The sequence below is a fragment of the Lissotriton helveticus genome, chromosome 8, assembly GCF_964261635.1.
Source record: "Lissotriton helveticus chromosome 8, aLisHel1.1, whole genome shotgun sequence".
In the NCBI taxonomy this organism is placed as follows: domain Eukaryota; kingdom Metazoa; phylum Chordata; class Amphibia; order Caudata; family Salamandridae; genus Lissotriton; species Lissotriton helveticus.
The window spans coordinates 1,060,912,044-1,060,929,417 of NC_136069.1; the positions used below are offsets into that span (position 1 = coordinate 1,060,912,044).

The following is a 17,374-nucleotide window of genomic DNA, read 5'->3' on the forward strand; positions in this document are numbered from 1 at the left end:
GGGGTGTGTCTATATAAAGTCAAATGCCATACCTTGGTTTTCACTGCAGGTGTTCTAATGTGAATGAAAACCGTTTCTATAACCAGAAAAAGAGAACACCAAGCGTGCGCGTACCCATCTCCTGTCTCCTGGGAAGCAGAGCCGGTGACTGTAGGTCTCTGGCGAGACAGCGCTTCGCGCTGTAATCTCCACGAGACCTAAAAAGACTCCCCAGGCTGGGGCCTCAGTTTAGACTTCAGGATCTAAAGCACAGGGTGAGGGCGCACCACCGTTAGGGGTGGAGCGTCAGAGCTACAGACTGTAAAGGGGAGGGCAGGGATTGGGCTGGGGCAGTCTAGAAAGATGCTTTACACACCATATTGTGTATTTGTTATTGGAGTGTTCTGGCTTTATTGTGAAGCGGCCCGATGCCTCTGGGACATGTTTGCGCTACATAAAATCACAGAAATATATAAGTAACCCTTTGCCCCGTGCTCCTCAGAGGTGCTCTCCCTAACCCGAAAAGGGCAAATGATGTAAGACACAGTGCCCATATAAACTCCTCGCCCCTGTGCAAACTCCAGCGCTTGAAGCTGCTCACTATAACCAGGCACTGCGGCTTCAAGGCAGTCTGCATTTCACACAGTGCCATTCCTGGCAAGGGCCAATGCTTCATGAGAGTGAAATCGCACACAGACACCCGCCGAACTGAAGAAACCGTTCTAGACTAGCTCCTCGGCTATCAAACACTGATATGAAGCGCTATATAGATGCAGCTATATTGCAGTGCAGCGCTTTGCCATGTGTGTATAGTGTTGCAATCAATACAGGTCTGGCGCACACAGCCCAGTCCGCTAACGTGCCTCGCTGCCTCGCCAGGGGAATAAAGCGCTATAAAAGGCAGCAGCAACACAGTGGCATGCTTTGCCATTGCAGTCTGGTGCTCACGATACAGGCCTGACGCTGCATACTGATGCTACCAGCAGCCCCCCCACCCCACCCCCCCAGGCCTACCTCTCGTTAAGAAGTCTGCTCTTGAACACACACCGCATGACACGTGTTATCTGATGCAGCCCAGAGCCCCCCCAGGAAGGCCCCTTTCTGCAGACCTTACATCTGCGGCCGACTCCAATCTTCCCAGACACATTTTCAGTTTTTTCATTTAAGAAATGATGGAGCATTTTGAACAGGATCTAGGAGGAAGCGGAGTTGAGGGGGGTGGGCTTTACAGTGATCACAGAAAGGTGGGGGCACAGCGCAAAGCAATGTCAGTGGCCTGGGGTGAATGTGCAAGCTTCACCCACGGACCAGTATTCAGCCAATCATCCATGGACGAGCTCTCAGTCCTTCCTTCTGGGGTGAGTATTCAACCCTTCATCCATGGACGAACACCGATTCATTTATTTCTGCGGTGAGTATTCATTCAGTCCTTCATCCATGGATGAACACATAGTTATTCATTCTGGGGTGAGTATTCAACCCCTCATCCATGGCCGAGAATGAAACCCTGGTGCTTTGTAAAGCGCTCCGATACCCGATTCGGGTCAAGTTGGCGCTAAATAAAAGTTAGTAAAATAAAAATTATATTCTTGTCACGGCCGCAATTAAAAACAAGCAGGTTAATGCAGAGCAAATGTGTGCACCGCTGCGTGACCCACGGCGCAAACCTTAGTGAACAAAGGCCAATAATATTTCCAAGCAAGGAGCACCACCTCAAACCCCTTTTCTCCTTTGGGCATTCTATGTCTTTTCTTCTCGTGCCTGTGGCGACCCCGCTGTTCACCCCCTTTCTAACAACTGGAGTTTTCTGCTCTTCTCCAGCTCTCAGGCCTCCGTCGCCATCTTAACTCCAAAGGAGAAAACCTAACTCCTGTCTCCCTAGCGGCTCAAGCCACCCAGCTAACGAGCCCTGAGAGAAGCAGAGGAGAGAGGTGCGAGCTCGCGCAGGGTGCACCCCTGCAAAACCCATCACCTGCAGAGACAGGAGCCTCGCAAGGAGCAGGCAGGGCGGGCGGGGATCTGCCCCTACAGCCTAGCTGTGCTGCAAACATGCCTGGGACGGGAGGCGTGCGCGGGGCTGGCAGCCGTGCAAACCCCAGGTGAGTGTCAGCACTGCATCTACTCATTGCAGCTTGTGTGGTCGTGCTGCACGGGGTCAGCACTGCAAAGCTTCAATGAGCCACGGATATACAGATGTTTCCAGAGGCGACTGGTGCATCAGGTGCAGTGGCACCGGGGCCCACAGACTTGGTGTCCACTGCACTCTGGGTGTTGCGGTCATTTAGAATTCAAACATCAGTCAGGGGGGCCAGATCCTTCTTGCGGACGGTGCGGTGCTTGGACTGCGTGCTCGCAGCATGGACGCTGCTGCACGGGGCATTCCACCACAACACCGGCCACCTCCACACCCCAAGCCTGTGAACACGACATGGGGGTGTTACTTCATCGCTCGCTTGACGCCATTAGGGGTGCGCCAGGCTTACACAAGGGGATCCATCATTAGAGAGGTTGTGGCCTAACAGTCGGAGTGGCCGATTTTGAATTGGGGGAACCGGGTTCGAGTCTGATGGGAGGCTCAAGCATTTTGTGATTCTGTGAAAATCACTAAATCTCTGTGCCTAAAAAAAAATATTTACAAAAATGAATGTGTCCGTCTGTAATGCAACTGGTTGTCATGTAAAGCTCTCCGATACCTTAATGTTAAGTTTGCACTATATAAAACTGCATACACACACGCATGTACATACACACACACAAAAAAATAACTTTGCCTTTAGGTTGGTGAAATTTCCTGTTCACTAGTTACAAGAGGCCTGTCACTGTGCAACTACAGCTGAGAGTCCAGTTGCATCTTGGTTCTTGTTATTTGGTGTGCAATCCTTTACAACGCGAGGCATTTAATTTTAGTGTATTACATTACATAATTGTACCGAGGTGGATATTACAAGTGACAGATTCAAAACACGCGCATAGAACCATGTATGCCCCCTCTGCCGTGACGAACATGCTGTTTGTGAACCTAAAGGGCAGCCCCCTCCTTACACATGCTTACACCGTGAACTGATGTATTTCAAAATGCTCTTTTGTGATGAAGGAAAAGAAGGCACTATGAAAACAGCAATTGCCTAGGAACACACAATGTGGTCAACTCGCAATCGGGACTGGTGCAAGGTTTCTAAGTTTTACATTGTGCAGTTCAGCCACTATATAGTTATCTCTTTCTTCCTCCCATTGTACATCACAGCTTAATGCTTTATTTTTCATTCTCCGAGGCACCAAATCAGTGCTTTGTATTCAGTGCATTGTATTCGGGAGAGCCCCGCATCGTGCTGAGTTGGAGGAGCTGGAGTACCGCGCCGCAGCACCGGGTGATTTTGCACGTTTCCTGGGGGGGGGGGGTATCTGGCTTGGGCGGCCGTCGGGGCTGGCTTGGGCGGAGGCGGGCAGGCTAGCTTGGTGGGGGGGGGGGGGAGCTGGCTTGGTCGTGGCCGGGGAGGCGGTCTTAGTGGCGCGAGGAAAATGCCATTGTGCTGGAGGCTTGCAAGGGAGACAGGAGATGGGTACAGTGCGTGCCTGTACATAGTGAGCGCGCAACCTGATCAGATTCCGGCCTGCAGCGTGCACGTGCCCATCTCCTGTATCCTGGGAAGCAGAGCCGGTGACTATAGGTCTCTGGCGAGACAGCGCTTCGCGCTGTAATCGCCACAAGACCTAAAAATGGGCACAGAAAACGGGCACACAAGCCAGGTATGTCTCCCGGGCACTGTATGTAATACAACTCCTGGTGTCCTTATGCTTATTAGCACATGCCAGTATACTCTTACTGGGCCCAGCATTGCCATGAAGAAACTTGTTTAACAATAGATTAGACCATCATAACTCTCCCTACATGGGTGCAACCATATCGTCTCTTATCCTAATATGGAGTTAAAAGTTCGGCAAATACATTTAATTAAAAAAAAAAGGAAAAGAAAAAAAGATTCATTACACACATGAATAATCATATTTTGAAATTTAACTGAATAAAAAAGTGTGTTTGTGTGCCCTCTGAAAAACAGCATGTGCATTTTCTAAGGCATTTTCTAAGAATGAAAGGAAATGTTGTGCATTGGCATATTACGATCCCAATGGTGTTACAACCTAGTATAGACATTTCCTGCCTTTACAATGTTCAGTATCTCATGCTATTAACTGGTCTTTATACAACGTTTCTCTGCCATTTCTTGGCAATGTAAAAATTAGTTGTAACTATTACCACATTTAATAGTATTCAGTGCACCAACCTCAGAAGGACCGAAGGCTCTCAGCTTTGCCGGAATGTATCCTCATGGCCTGCAGATCACCACGCGGTCACCAATGAGCATTCACCTCATTGAGCCATCCTGGGGTATTATTCACTGATTGATCGCCATCTCTGAAAAATAAAAAATACATTTTTGAGAACCAACCTCCATTGCAGAGACTTCAGGACACAGGGGTGGGAATACACAGAATGTTTTAGAGGAGCAGATTACACTAATATCGATTGAACACGAGTCACTATTAATGCCTTACATATGTACTGGTCACCACTCGGACGGGGATGGTTTAACTTAAATCCTTCAAGTAAGACTAATTTTCTCAGATTTACTTAGAAAACAAAATCTGTACCAACTCCTTCCACCATAACATCACTGTAACCAGAAAACTCGTGTGCACCGATTGACATGCTGAACACGTGAGCTCCTCTAATGTACCAGCAAGGCACCTGGTTAATGTCAGAAGAGCAATATATTCATGCAGGTGTTCCTACAAATCCAGCTAAGTGGTCACAATTTAATAATGATGTTCTGCCTTTGGCTATGGTTGCTCTTTTGAGCCAGTGCTCAACAATAAATGCTGAAGCTTTACAAATGATCTTCATGTCAGAGCAACTGCTTGCATTTTGTATGCCACTGCCGAGTACCAGTGCTATAGACCAGTGATTCTCAATATTGATCTAAATCTGTGATCCAAAAATTATCATGTTAAGCCCAAGATTTACAAGCCTTAAACAGCAGCAACAGTTACATAGGTTTACTGTAATTCCAAAACTGTTTCTATGACCAATAACATAAAAAATCCATACACAGGCACATAATATAACATTTTATGAGAGGTGGACTTTCATAAACAAAAAAAAAAAAGAGGAATCATGTGTTCTTCTAGCAAGCTGCAGAGTTCTAATCACAGACTGATGCAGTCAAATAAAATGCCAAATATTAGACTAGTGGAGAGGATTGAGGTATGTTCACCTTTGGTTAATCGCACGGATTAAAAAAGCCTAAATCAGTATAGTGTACAATATCGTGGGACTGAGAAGTTGTGCAAAAGTATGAAGTGATGGGCCATCAACTCTGCACAACCATGGTCAGCAAAAGTTCAAAGATGACAGTGCAAGCCTACAGAGGGTTCCTCATTCAATTTCCATAAGCATGTTCTACTGCCCAGAAATGTATCAACGGGCTCTACACTGTCAGCTATGTAGAGAGCTGAGCCTCAACATGTTTCAGGCACCAGTAAGCAGAAACGTGATGATATAACACTTCTGATGCTCATCTCCATACACTCAGACCTTGATGACAGTTTCCGTAGGAAGGCAGAAGCTACATGCACAAGAAAGGCACCACAGAGTGCTAGACTCTGTAGGCTGCCTGGTTACTACCACCACTGACAGCATTTGTACAAAGAACTATCAGTATATGCAACATCAGCAGCTGTTACTGCATTATCTTACTGAGGAAACTGTACACCTAGGCACATGTTAGACTGTATCTTGCAGTGCACTGTTACATTGTGGATATGTTTGGTGCCAAAAACATTTGGGATTTTACCTTTGTAGCTTTACACATAACATTAGAAAAGAGTGCGTAGAAGGACTTTGTGGAAACGTTTTTATGTCCCCACAATACTCCATTAGATGTGGTTACCTGCTAAATAGGAAACAACGGTTGATGGACAGAATGCAGAACAATATCATACATTCACCCCAGTACAGAGATCTGGGCCAAAATCCAACGTTTTTTTGCACTCCACACCACCCCAGGTCAGACATGGCCATATGCAAATCAGCCTTGACCCTGTGCCTCATGGGAACAGTCCAGCCCGAACTGCCAAGCCACGTCTTTCCTGGACCGGAATCAAGCATCCTAGGACCGGTTTCTGGCTATCAGCCGTCTTCAGCCAGGATAGCTTGACTCCAGTGGTGTGGAGAGCGTGGGACTCACGTCTGAGCATACCCATCCCACTCGGGGTGACAAATGCAAAACAACAGTTGATGGACAGAATGCAGAACAATGTCATACATTCACCCCAGTACAGAGATCTGAGCCTAAATCCATAGTTTTTTTGCACTCCACACCACCCCAGCACTGTGGTACACTACTGAAGCACCAATCCAGCAAGTTTCAATCTGCCACTGGTTAAATGGCTGGCAACCAGCATTTTTCACTCAAAAAAATAAATAAATAAACACCATTGAGATGCCTAATAAAGTATATTCATCCATCATTAGACAACTATTTGTGATGACACCATATAGTCATTAATTCTATTTCAAACTAAACCCATGAATCTTCGGATTAAGCTTTATGCATAAAGACTCCAAAGGAAAATGGAATATTCAGTCCAATAGGCCAATCAAAAATATACTTTATGATTTGTGCACAATTGATACAACCCATTTTTTTATTAATAACTACAATGCATCAAAATTGTTAGACAAACTATGAAGCCGCCTAAGGTTGTTCACATTAAAGACAATCAGTTTGCTTTCCTTGCTTATTATTTAAAAGTGCTTGTAAGTGCTCTTCTTTATATGTATTGTTCCGAGGCACAGTCATCAGAAAATAAATATACATCTTGTATAGTAACCCAATGTCGAGTATCAGACTCATATTCTACACCAAGTTAATATACTGAATCCTCATATGGTAGAGATATGCAGCCGGTGGCCAATTCTGGGAAATGGGATTTATAAAGTGGTGTTTAAGAGAAATTAAACGCGGGGGTTCACATGAAAGAAGCTTATGTGCATTTTGGGAGTTTTCGGATGCTCAATGAGGGAACAGGATGCAAACCCATAATCATAATCCAACTTCTTGAGAAAGGCAAGGCAAAACCATCAAGTGTGAAGACACAAGGCAGTAAAGTGAAAACATGGGTAACGTTGGGTCAGGTAGTTGCCAAGCGAAACATCGCAAGGATGTGGGTGGCACAGGGGACACCAACAGTAGCTGAATGGAAAGACATGGATTGGTGAAGTCTAGGGAAACAAGCACTGGCGTTGCCAATAGGTCTCGCAGTAGGAAAGTTGGAGCTATTGGTTTTGTAAGTGACACATTTTATATTTATATGTTGGTTTTGAAAATTGCGAAAATAATAGTTTTGTCATTTACAATGCCAATACTTTTAACTTTTGCAAATGTGACACTCATAGTATTTGTAATGCAAATGTTTTGTATTTACGTGACTTAGATGTATTGTTATTACAAATAACAATGGTTATGACATTTTTTAAATAATTAATACTTAAATAAAAGTTATTGTAATTTATAATGGCAATAGCTTAAACTGTTGTAAATACCTTTTCTGAAGATTATGTTCAGTGTATTTTATTGTGAGGAAAATAAAAGAACAAAGTGAAATATTAACGTCTTTTTCTGACATTTGTGTAATGTGAGAGCGTGTGAGTGTTTGAAAAGGGTGATTGATTGTGATATGATGTGTGATGCTGGTAGGGTGTGTGAGTGTGTTAGTGTGATTTTTGAGAATGTTATTGAGGGTGTGTAAGGGTCTTTGAGTGTAATTGTGTGTGAGGGTGAGTGTGTGTGAGGTGGTGTGAGGGGGAGGGTGTGTGTATTCCGATGGTGTGTGGTGTTGTGAGGATGAAGGCGTGAGACCTCAAATTACACAGTAATCACAAAAAATATATAACCCGATATACTTATTTAAGTATCAGTAACTATCATCGCCGTCAAGGTGCTTAGATGTATGTAGAGGCTTTAACAGCCTTGATGATGTGTCATTTGCAGTGGAGACTGAGACGGGCACAAAAGCGGCCCATCGAAGGGCCTACACACCACAGGCCCATCAGCAGATTGCCCGCCTTGCTACTCCGAGGTTGATTAAGTTCAATAATAGGTTTCTGGGGCTTAGAGCGATGTTCGTCCTACTGCACCATAGATAATTAAAATTATCTTTGGACTGGCTGGGGGCGGGAGGGAACCTATGCTGATAGCTGTCAGTCTGGGCGCCGGCGGTGCGGTCAGTAGTGCTATGTCACAGTCAGGCGACAAGCGCTATATCGGCCGCTATCACACACCAGATGACCGGGATCTGGTCCCGTCTTCCCCAGGAAACAGAATAGCGCCCGACAAACTGAACAAGCCGAGCAATCACGTATGTTTCCGTACATCTGTGTCCTCTTATAGCAATGTATCAGTGCACAGAATAGAACGTGCCCAGGCAACATATCCATGTAACACTGTACTTCTGCATGGCATTTTTGGTGAGTGAAGATCGATCCGTGAGTGAGGTAGGGTGCAGTGAGTGTAGTGACTCTCTGGCAAACAGCAAAAGACCCCCCCATATAATACAAATATTCACTGTCCTAGTAAAGGCCAATAAGCAATTACGAGCGCCAACATATCCCAGTAATGGATATAGATGTCGCACAAAGCTGTTTTGGAGAGTGACGGGGGGAGGAGTCCTTTGCGGCAGAGGCAAGGAGTGTGGCAAATGGCCGGAGGGAAGCCGGATGGGGGCGGGAGAGCCTGGTGGGGGGGTGGGAATGTGAGCGAGGAGCTCACGGGGAGAGAGGCCGGAGGGAAGCCGGATGGGGGCGGGAGAGCCTGGTGGGGGGGCGGGAATGCGAGGGAGGAGAAGTGTGGCTGGCGGAATGCCTGTGTGCGAAAGCGCGATAAAGATCTGCACCCTGTAACAGAGGCATGCATCCATGCAGAGTCATCTTGGGCTTTCATCCTTCTAAGAACGATCAAACCTCGAGTGCCACTGAGGCGGACATTACAACAACTGAGAGCCAGTCCTGCCTGTGGTGTTTAGCCACACGCAGCTGATCCCAGAACTTCCAAGTTTCCCACGCCATGCGTGCATCCATTTCTAAGTAAGTACCTCGTGGAGTCTAGGCCTTTTCTTTGCATTCTGGGACGTGCAGTCTTGTTTATCACATTATAAAGTTAGGACCACAAGTACCGGAATGCAAAGAAACCACAAGACTCTGAGCAGTGAGTCACGCATGTTTCTGGAGTACTTGGCTGCTTTTCGTGTTGCCGATGTGCACCTTCAGTCTTCAGGGAGTGAGCACTGGGTCCACGTCACAGGGTAAGAGGCGGAGCAGGGAAGAAATGGAGCATATGCTGGCAAGAGAGATAAAACATGCGCTCTGATGGAGTGCTGAAATAAAAACAAAAAACAAAAATCGATTCCAGAAAGTAAGCAGTGGAAGGAAACAATTCCTGTCATCCAATCAAAAGTGTAGTAAAGAGCCAATGCTTCTTTGTAGGGTCACATGCAAAAAGAAGGAAAGCCATTGGATAAGAAGCATACACATGAGACTGACAAGAAAGCAAAGCAAATGTAAGGAACAGACTGGCTCAAAGATGTGTACGTTTTGAAGGCTGAGTTATCTGGAGAGAGGCCGGAGGGAAGCCGGATGGGGGCGGGAGAGCCTGGTGGGGGGGCGGGAATGCGAGGGAGGAGAAGTGTGGCAGGCGGAATGCTTGTGTGCGAAAGCGCGATGCGCTTGGAGAGAGGCCGGATGGGGGCGGGAGAAACTGAAAGTACGAGTAGGAGGGAGGCTGATGCGCGTGCTTGTTTGGTCACGTGATTCACGTGAACTTAAAGAAAACCGCAGCAAAAAGCCCTTGGTTTGACGAGGATTTTGAGGACATGAATTCTCGCTCCGCTCAATGCGCTTGCGCGCATTGATAGGTCGCGAGACCTAAAAACAGTGTATGTATCCAGGGGGCGCCCATGAAAATGGATACAAATATAGGGTAAATGGAACGAACACAGAGGGAACACATGTGTTCCGCCCTCCTTTCCCCCACCACCTTACCTTCAAGGGTCAGAGTTTTTAGAACATATGGTCAGTCCGACCAATTGATGTACCCATCACCGAGTGAAAGCTATATGTCCCAAACCAGGATTGTTGTAGATTTATGGCACGAAATGTGTGATGTTTGTATTGTTATTACGCGGTCATCAATAAAAAGATATTTTTTTTAAAAGTGTGAAGAGAACACATAAGCAGACGGTACATTATGGAGTAATACGAAAATAGGATTCACAAAGTGGTTATAGGCCAGCCAGGGTAATGATAGCAACTAGGGAAGGCCACAAGGTAAAGATATGGGCAGTAGTTTATGAACATACAATTAATTTCAATTTTGTGAACCACCAATTGCCAAAGAGTTTGGACAAGTTGGATTTACCCACACATCTGGGAAATACCAAAATTAGATTCTGGTCCCAGCACCAGGTGAACAGGGGGAACTTTTAAAGAATTCTTCATTTACAATTCAACATTAGGATTCTAAGGAAATGTCATTGCAGCAATAATCAGGCAGGTAAAATGTTTTAAAGTGTGCACTGCAGTCATGTCTATTCTAATTAGAGATTTTAAGCATTCATAGGACATGGCACATTCCTAAAGTCCATTTTCATAGCTAATTTTGATGTTTCTAAATGAATAATCTTGGCAATAAACCTTTAAAATCTTTGTTAAGGAAGCAGCATTATTGGTTCGACCTTTGCTTCGAAGGAAGTCATCTCAACTTCTTAATATTGTGTATGAAAAAGAGCAAACGTTTTGATGTGTGCGTGTTTGTATTTCACATGCTACAGCGAGCCAGATCAAACAAACAAAAGCTACTAGCTGCTGTGCTATCTGTGACTTACACCAGATAACACCCATCCCAATATGGGAAAACTTCTAGCAACTCTTGTTCAAGTTAATCAAAAGTAAAATCTATCATTGCATTTCATTTAAGTAACTGTGATATGTGGTGAGGAAGACCTGATTTCAAGAATGCGATTTATTCCTAAACAAAATGCTAGAAAGATAAATTTAAAAAAAGGATCAAGTTAGGATATTGAAAGATTTAAATCTTTGTTCTAATTTGAACAGTCTGTATGGCCTGCACCTCGTGTTTAGCCCTTAGAACATGAATTAAGACTTAAGATCAGCATAACATTTCATGATTAACATGTAAAACAATGTACCCGCTTGTTAGGAGGGACGGTCCTCTTCACTCACTTGTCAGGAATCCAATGGAAGACTCTACTTTCTTCATCAAAGAAACCCATTTTACCATTCCACACTCATCACCACATTGAAATACCTTTTCCTCATGTCCACCTGCTGCTTTATAGTAGAGAGATTGCCACTCAACCACTTCAGATGGCATAGAGGAGTGCACCTGTCTGTTTAGCTGGTGCCTTGAAATTCTTACTCGGGGAAATGGTGGAACTCCAGGTTAGGTTGCTATTAATGAGTCTAACTCCGAGACAAATATCTCATCTTTAGTACCCCAAGAGTAGCTCAACTGCAACTACCCACTCTTTCCTCCCAACAAGGGAGCACTCCTTCCAACAGATTGCTTTGTATTCCTCAAAGTCTTTCAGCACACACTCACCAGCCAATCAAAACTTTTTCAGCACATAATGCAAATACCCATACCACCAGTGTTCTCTCTTTAAGTAATTGACCACCAGCTAACCAGGATGTAAGGTGTACATGTGTTCATAAAAATGTCACTTTCTAAGAACATGGTCCACAACATAAAAGTAATGTCTACTCACGTTATAGTTAACTCATTAACTTTAAAGAAAAGAGAAAAGATAAAAAAACTTAAGCTATGTCACATAAGCACCTATTTGAGATGTAGCATATTCAATCTAGCATCTACGTCAGAAATTATTTCCAGAGGGTTTCCAATAGACGGATTACGTCCATTTAAGTGCAGCTATTTTATATTGAGACATTAATACATTGTGTAAATATATACATACACACACACACACACACACACACACACACACTAAATACATAACATTTACAAATAATTTACATTCACCATATGCTTGTTGAGCAGAGTCCTGCCCACCACTCAGTCCCTGAACAATGCGATTTTCAATTTGTGCATACTCCTTTAGATCTTCCTCGGATTGAAGCACATTTGGAACTTTTTTTGTTTTTTAAAGTTATCGATAATAATGGGGGACAACTGAGTGTTTATTTAAATTGAACTAATTAATCTTCGATGGTTAATTAAAACCGAATCAAATAATATCAAATTTAACTACAATAAATCTAACATAATACAATTGAAATTCATTCCTGATCAACATGTGCCAATGTCAAATCATTATTAGAAAAATATTATTGATTATGGTAAAACAACATTTAGCTACTATGGGTATATGGTCTAGTTTGTAAAATAATTATTTCAATTTAGCATGTACCCTTTTCTAATCAGTCTTCTGATTCAATTTAGATGATATTGTTTATGCACTTTACAAAACTACTCAGCATATGGCAATCATTACAGTTAGCATACAGCTCAATTACTTGTTTGTAAGATCGAAGGCCAAGTCTACGTATTGATAGCAACAATTATAATTTGTTTATGATAACTTACATAAAAAAATAGGACAAAAGTAAATCACATGTGCAACACTTTCAGATTCAGAGCTACAGAAGCAACAAACGGGATCTGTTCTCTTTTATTTTTAAGTTTCTTAAATTTTACCTATGTCATACAAACCAATCGAAGTCGGACATATTGTATGTTGGTTTCCTAACATATAGCCAGTGCTGACAGATCTGGGCTTTGTTGGTGTCAACTAATATTTGTAAGGCACCAGATAATGATTGATTGTGAGTTGAATTTCATCAACTGTAAGTGGACTACTCAGGGAGTTTCCGCATTACACGTGGAGTTCCAAAAAACTCAGCTCTACTTAGTGGAGCGCAGTTTTTTTTCCTCGCCCTGCTCCCTAATGTCAAGTTGGCAAGCAAGAGCAAGGAAAATCAACTCCTTGTGAGATTTCTCAATACGGGCAGTCGGACTTCTCAATGCAGGCGGTCGCGGGTGATCACGACTGCTCAGGTTGAGATACGCTTCGTTCACGTTGAGAAAGTTGCAGTTAGAGTAGAAAATCTACTAGAGCAGCAGTAAAGAAGCAGCACCCTATTGCGCTGCACATGGTGCCGTTTGCGTTGATTTTCCAGCGCAGGACAAGCACTCGGCAATGAAAATCACACGAACGGGTGTGTCCAAGTGCACTCCCCCACTTGCGGAACTCCGCTTAGCATGGAGGAGTTTTGTGGTCACTCCACGGAGTTTCACACAACAGAACTTGGGAACCGCACTCAGCGTTGGTATAGGGAGGCCTTCGAGAACAGGGCTCTCCTGGCATCGCTGAGAGATGCTTTTATAGTGGTCCTGCCCAAACCGGGAAGGGTTCCCAAAGAATGTGAATCATATAAACCATTGTCTAAGGAATAATGTAGATGCAGAAATATTGGGGAAAATATTGGCCCGACAGTTCCTAAAAACAGCAGAGTAAATTATTCATGCCGATTAGGTACGGTTTGTAGGTGGGAGCACAAACTCAACTAATATTCAGATGGTGTTCCTCATGTTAGTACCAACAGTTTAAAGAAGAGGGTCTCAGGGCATATTTAGAGACCACAGCATAGACATAACCCCCAATTGACCGAACATGTAACAACACACTAAATGTCTATGGGTTCGTGGGAACATCTTTTAAAGACCTGATAAAGGTGTAACCAGCTTATAAAAGGAAGAAGGAATCATACCTGTGTATACGGTAAGCACAACATGGTATAACCAGGGTGTAAAAAATACCCATCAGTACCCGTCCTGTACCGTTGTTGGCAACCACTAGGAGATATCAGTGATCAATGCCAATCTTTTGAGAATGATAAGTGTGGTGTGGGAGGTACAAGGGAACCAAGTTGTAGTAGGGTAACTGGTATGCAGTGCGTGAGTTAGTGAGAATGTGAAATAAAGTGCATGTATAAAATTGGAGAGTGGAGAGAAAATATTTTATTAAGTGTCTCCCAGACTTCCAAAGTTAAAAACAGTGCAACGAGATTAAAGCAGGTTTACCAAATAGATGCTTATTTTAGATGTTGGTCGACATGTTTCAGCTTATGTGGAATTTTCCACTGCTTTCGTCAGGACCATTCGCTACAGCAAATTGTGAAAAAATATCAAAGAAAAACTAAACCATATCACCTGATTTAGGTCATGGAAAGTCCTCCTCTTGGAAGCTGCTTATAACAGGCCAGAAGAGGGGTCACACCCGGACAGGATAGAAAAGAGCAGAACAGAAAGATGTCAACAATATTAAGTACATCCAACAGTAGCTAGGAGATATCTCAAGCTTACTAATTTTTCATTGCGGGATATTTACCCTTGATTAGCATAAGGACCTCCTTACCTATTAGGTAGGAGGACAGGCATCACCTCACCTGGCTGCAGCTCAGGTAATTGGAGCACCGCTCTATTTAAAAGGGAAGAAACAATTGCTCAAAGATCACTCCGATAGATGAACTCCATCAGAAGTGGCTCAAGAGCCCCACATGCAGAACTGTTAAAAAGAGTGCATATTCCTTTGTAATTTAAATTCTATACTTCATTAGTATTGTCCGTATCGGAAGCTTTTATTCACGGTAGATCGTGAAATAATGAGCTCCTCAAGTCTAGTTGTAAGTTTTTTTTTTTAAACTGATTTTTCTGCTCGGTTTTCCAAGTGAAAGGGGGTGCATACACACCATGTGACACAGGATATTGCCAAAGTAGTGTGACCACAGCATTAGTATTTAAAGGGGCACCGTTACCATTAAAAAATACCCATGTGTCACCGGCATGTGCAATGCGCTATTAGTGTTTAAGGGGAAAGCCAAATGTCGACCCCAAATCTAAATCACCATGTAATGACAGCAGACCGCTCTGTTGAAAAACACGGGCGTACAGAGACTACAGTCATATCTTGTACTCACACGCGTGTCTTAATAGCTCGCTAATGAGTGTCAAACTGCGATCACAATCATAGTTTTGTTACATATACCGATTGTAGCCCAGGCACCCATTTAGTAATTGTGCAGCAAAGGAGGCCGAGTATCGACATCAAAGTTAGCGTGTCAAGCAAAAATCACCCGTTTATAACAGTAATTAGCTTGGCACGGCGGTTTCGATAAACCAGGCGCCCAAAGATCGCAATCATGCCTTAGGTTTTACAATGGCCGGGAAATAACTTGCTAACATGCCAACGCTATGCTGCGATCTCATAAATTATTCCGCTTCATACATTAATGTTAACGTTAACCTAGGCATCCATCCAGCAGTAGTGCAAGTTTAATCTAGTCACTCGGACTAACCTGTCCGTCGGTATTCACGGCTTCCCTCAGAGCTGACTGGGAAGGTAGACGGCGGCGTTTCCGAGCATGTTTTATGTGAATATATGACGATACAACGAATTCCGTTGCAACGCATGCCTTTACCACGCATGCGTTACAACGGAATTCGTTTACCACGCATAAACTTTTCCTCGACTATTTGCGTGGTGACGTCATACGTCGTTAAGAGAAAACGGCATTTTTTCCCGATTTCTCTTAAACGACTCTGATGCCGACGCGACTTCTGGTGAGTTGTTTTATTTGGGGGGGAGAACCCCCAAGCCCCCCCTTTTTTTTTTTTTACCTTTACCACATATGCCTTTACTACAAACATCGTAGTAAAGGCATGCGTGGTAAAGGCATTAGTGGTAACCACGCATGCGTTGTACTGCATGCGTGGTTAAAGATTTCGTGGAAATGGCTTCGTTGTAAAGGCCGTTTCCCGTTTTATGTGTCTCGTATCTTCGGAGGACGCTGTCACGTGTGGCGCGCACAGTTTCCTGGGAAATGTAGTTTATGCCTAAATGTTGTTAATCCTATCTCGATTGTTTTGTTTCCCTATACTTTGGGCCACATGTCTGTTCATAAAATATATTACGTTATGCAGTCGTCCCACATCCTATAAATGGCTCCACAAATGACAATTACTTGACTCGATAGTGCTGTTGATGCTAGATGTGGAACAAGTGCGGAATATCGTCAGCACAAAATCATGGGAAATGTGGTTAACAAGAGTAATGTTTGTTAATCCTACATCAAATGTTTAGTTTCCCAATACGCTAGGCCACATACCTATTTGTAAAATGTATTATATTATGCAGTCGTCCCTCATCCTATAAATGGCACCACAAATGACAATTTACTTCGGTTCATCTGAAGTATTATCCTTTTGTTAGATAATAATTCTTAATTAGGATTCTTATTATCTTTCAGGTTATAACATGGGCTAGGATATCATATTGCATTGACACAAAAAATGTCAAGGGTACATTGTCAATAAAGTTGGTTCAAAAACCGGTGCGCTCTTGGAAAATGTAGTCTTTTAATAAGACGACCAAGTATAATAACTAGTACCAAATGCCAGATGGGCTCGTATGTTCATAATACGTTGAACCTACGACAGTCAGAGGCAAATCAGAGAATGATGTAGGTTCTTATATACATGGACCTCATGTTGTGTAACTGAATCTTGATATACAGATCTTATAAGGACATCCACGGTATGTCTTCGTTTAGTCCACTTTTGTCTGTGTTAAGTTTGTAGGCCCATTTCTGTTCCTTGGTAAACAGGTATTTACTTATATCTGTCACATGTTCCGGAATAAACGGCTGTTCTAGCACTGTCCAACTGAACTCAGTGGGCCCATGTCCTTTTTCTAGAAAGTGCGAGGTAAGACGAGTGGCTTGTTTACGGCATCTTATGGTGCTTTTATGTTCCGATATGCGGACCTTTATCTTTCTTGTTGTCATTCCTACATATCTTAGTTGGCAAGGACATGTAATAAGGTAGATTAGGTTCTGACTATTACAATTGGTGAATTTCTTCTGTTGCCATGGACGGTTCGTACCAATGTCTACACTTAGTAATTTGCTGGTCTGGGGACACGCAGCACATGTGCCACAAGGATGATGGCCTTCTACTGCCGGAAGGTCTTTAAAAGATGTTCCCACAGACCCATAGACATTTAGTGTGTTGTTACATGTTCCTCATGTTAGACCAGGCCTGGAAGGGGGGTGAACTTCATGCTGCCCATAAAGCATTCGACACGGTAGATTGGACATTCATGAGAAGCGTGTTATAGCGCTATGATCTAGGGGACGAATATCTGAAATAGTTTGAGCTCTTTCACATTGGTACCAGAGCATGAATGAAGGTTGGTCACAGAGTGTCAAATAGCTTGGTGGTGGAGAGAGGAACGCGCTCCG

At 43.6% G+C, this 17,374-nt stretch overlaps 1 protein-coding gene across 27 annotated transcripts in view; it reads right to left on the minus strand.

The window, feature by feature from the left end:
* Positions 1 to 17,374, minus strand: part of MBNL2 (muscleblind like splicing regulator 2) — a 564,932-nt gene that overhangs the window by 427,135 nt on the left and 120,423 nt on the right. For all 27 annotated transcript variants that reach the window (XM_078657944.1, XM_078657951.1, XM_078657948.1 and 24 more), the window contains one exon: positions 4,263 to 4,393. The gene's annotated coding sequence lies outside the window, so the exon portion shown is untranslated. The remainder of the gene's footprint in view (positions 1 to 4,262; positions 4,394 to 17,374) is intronic.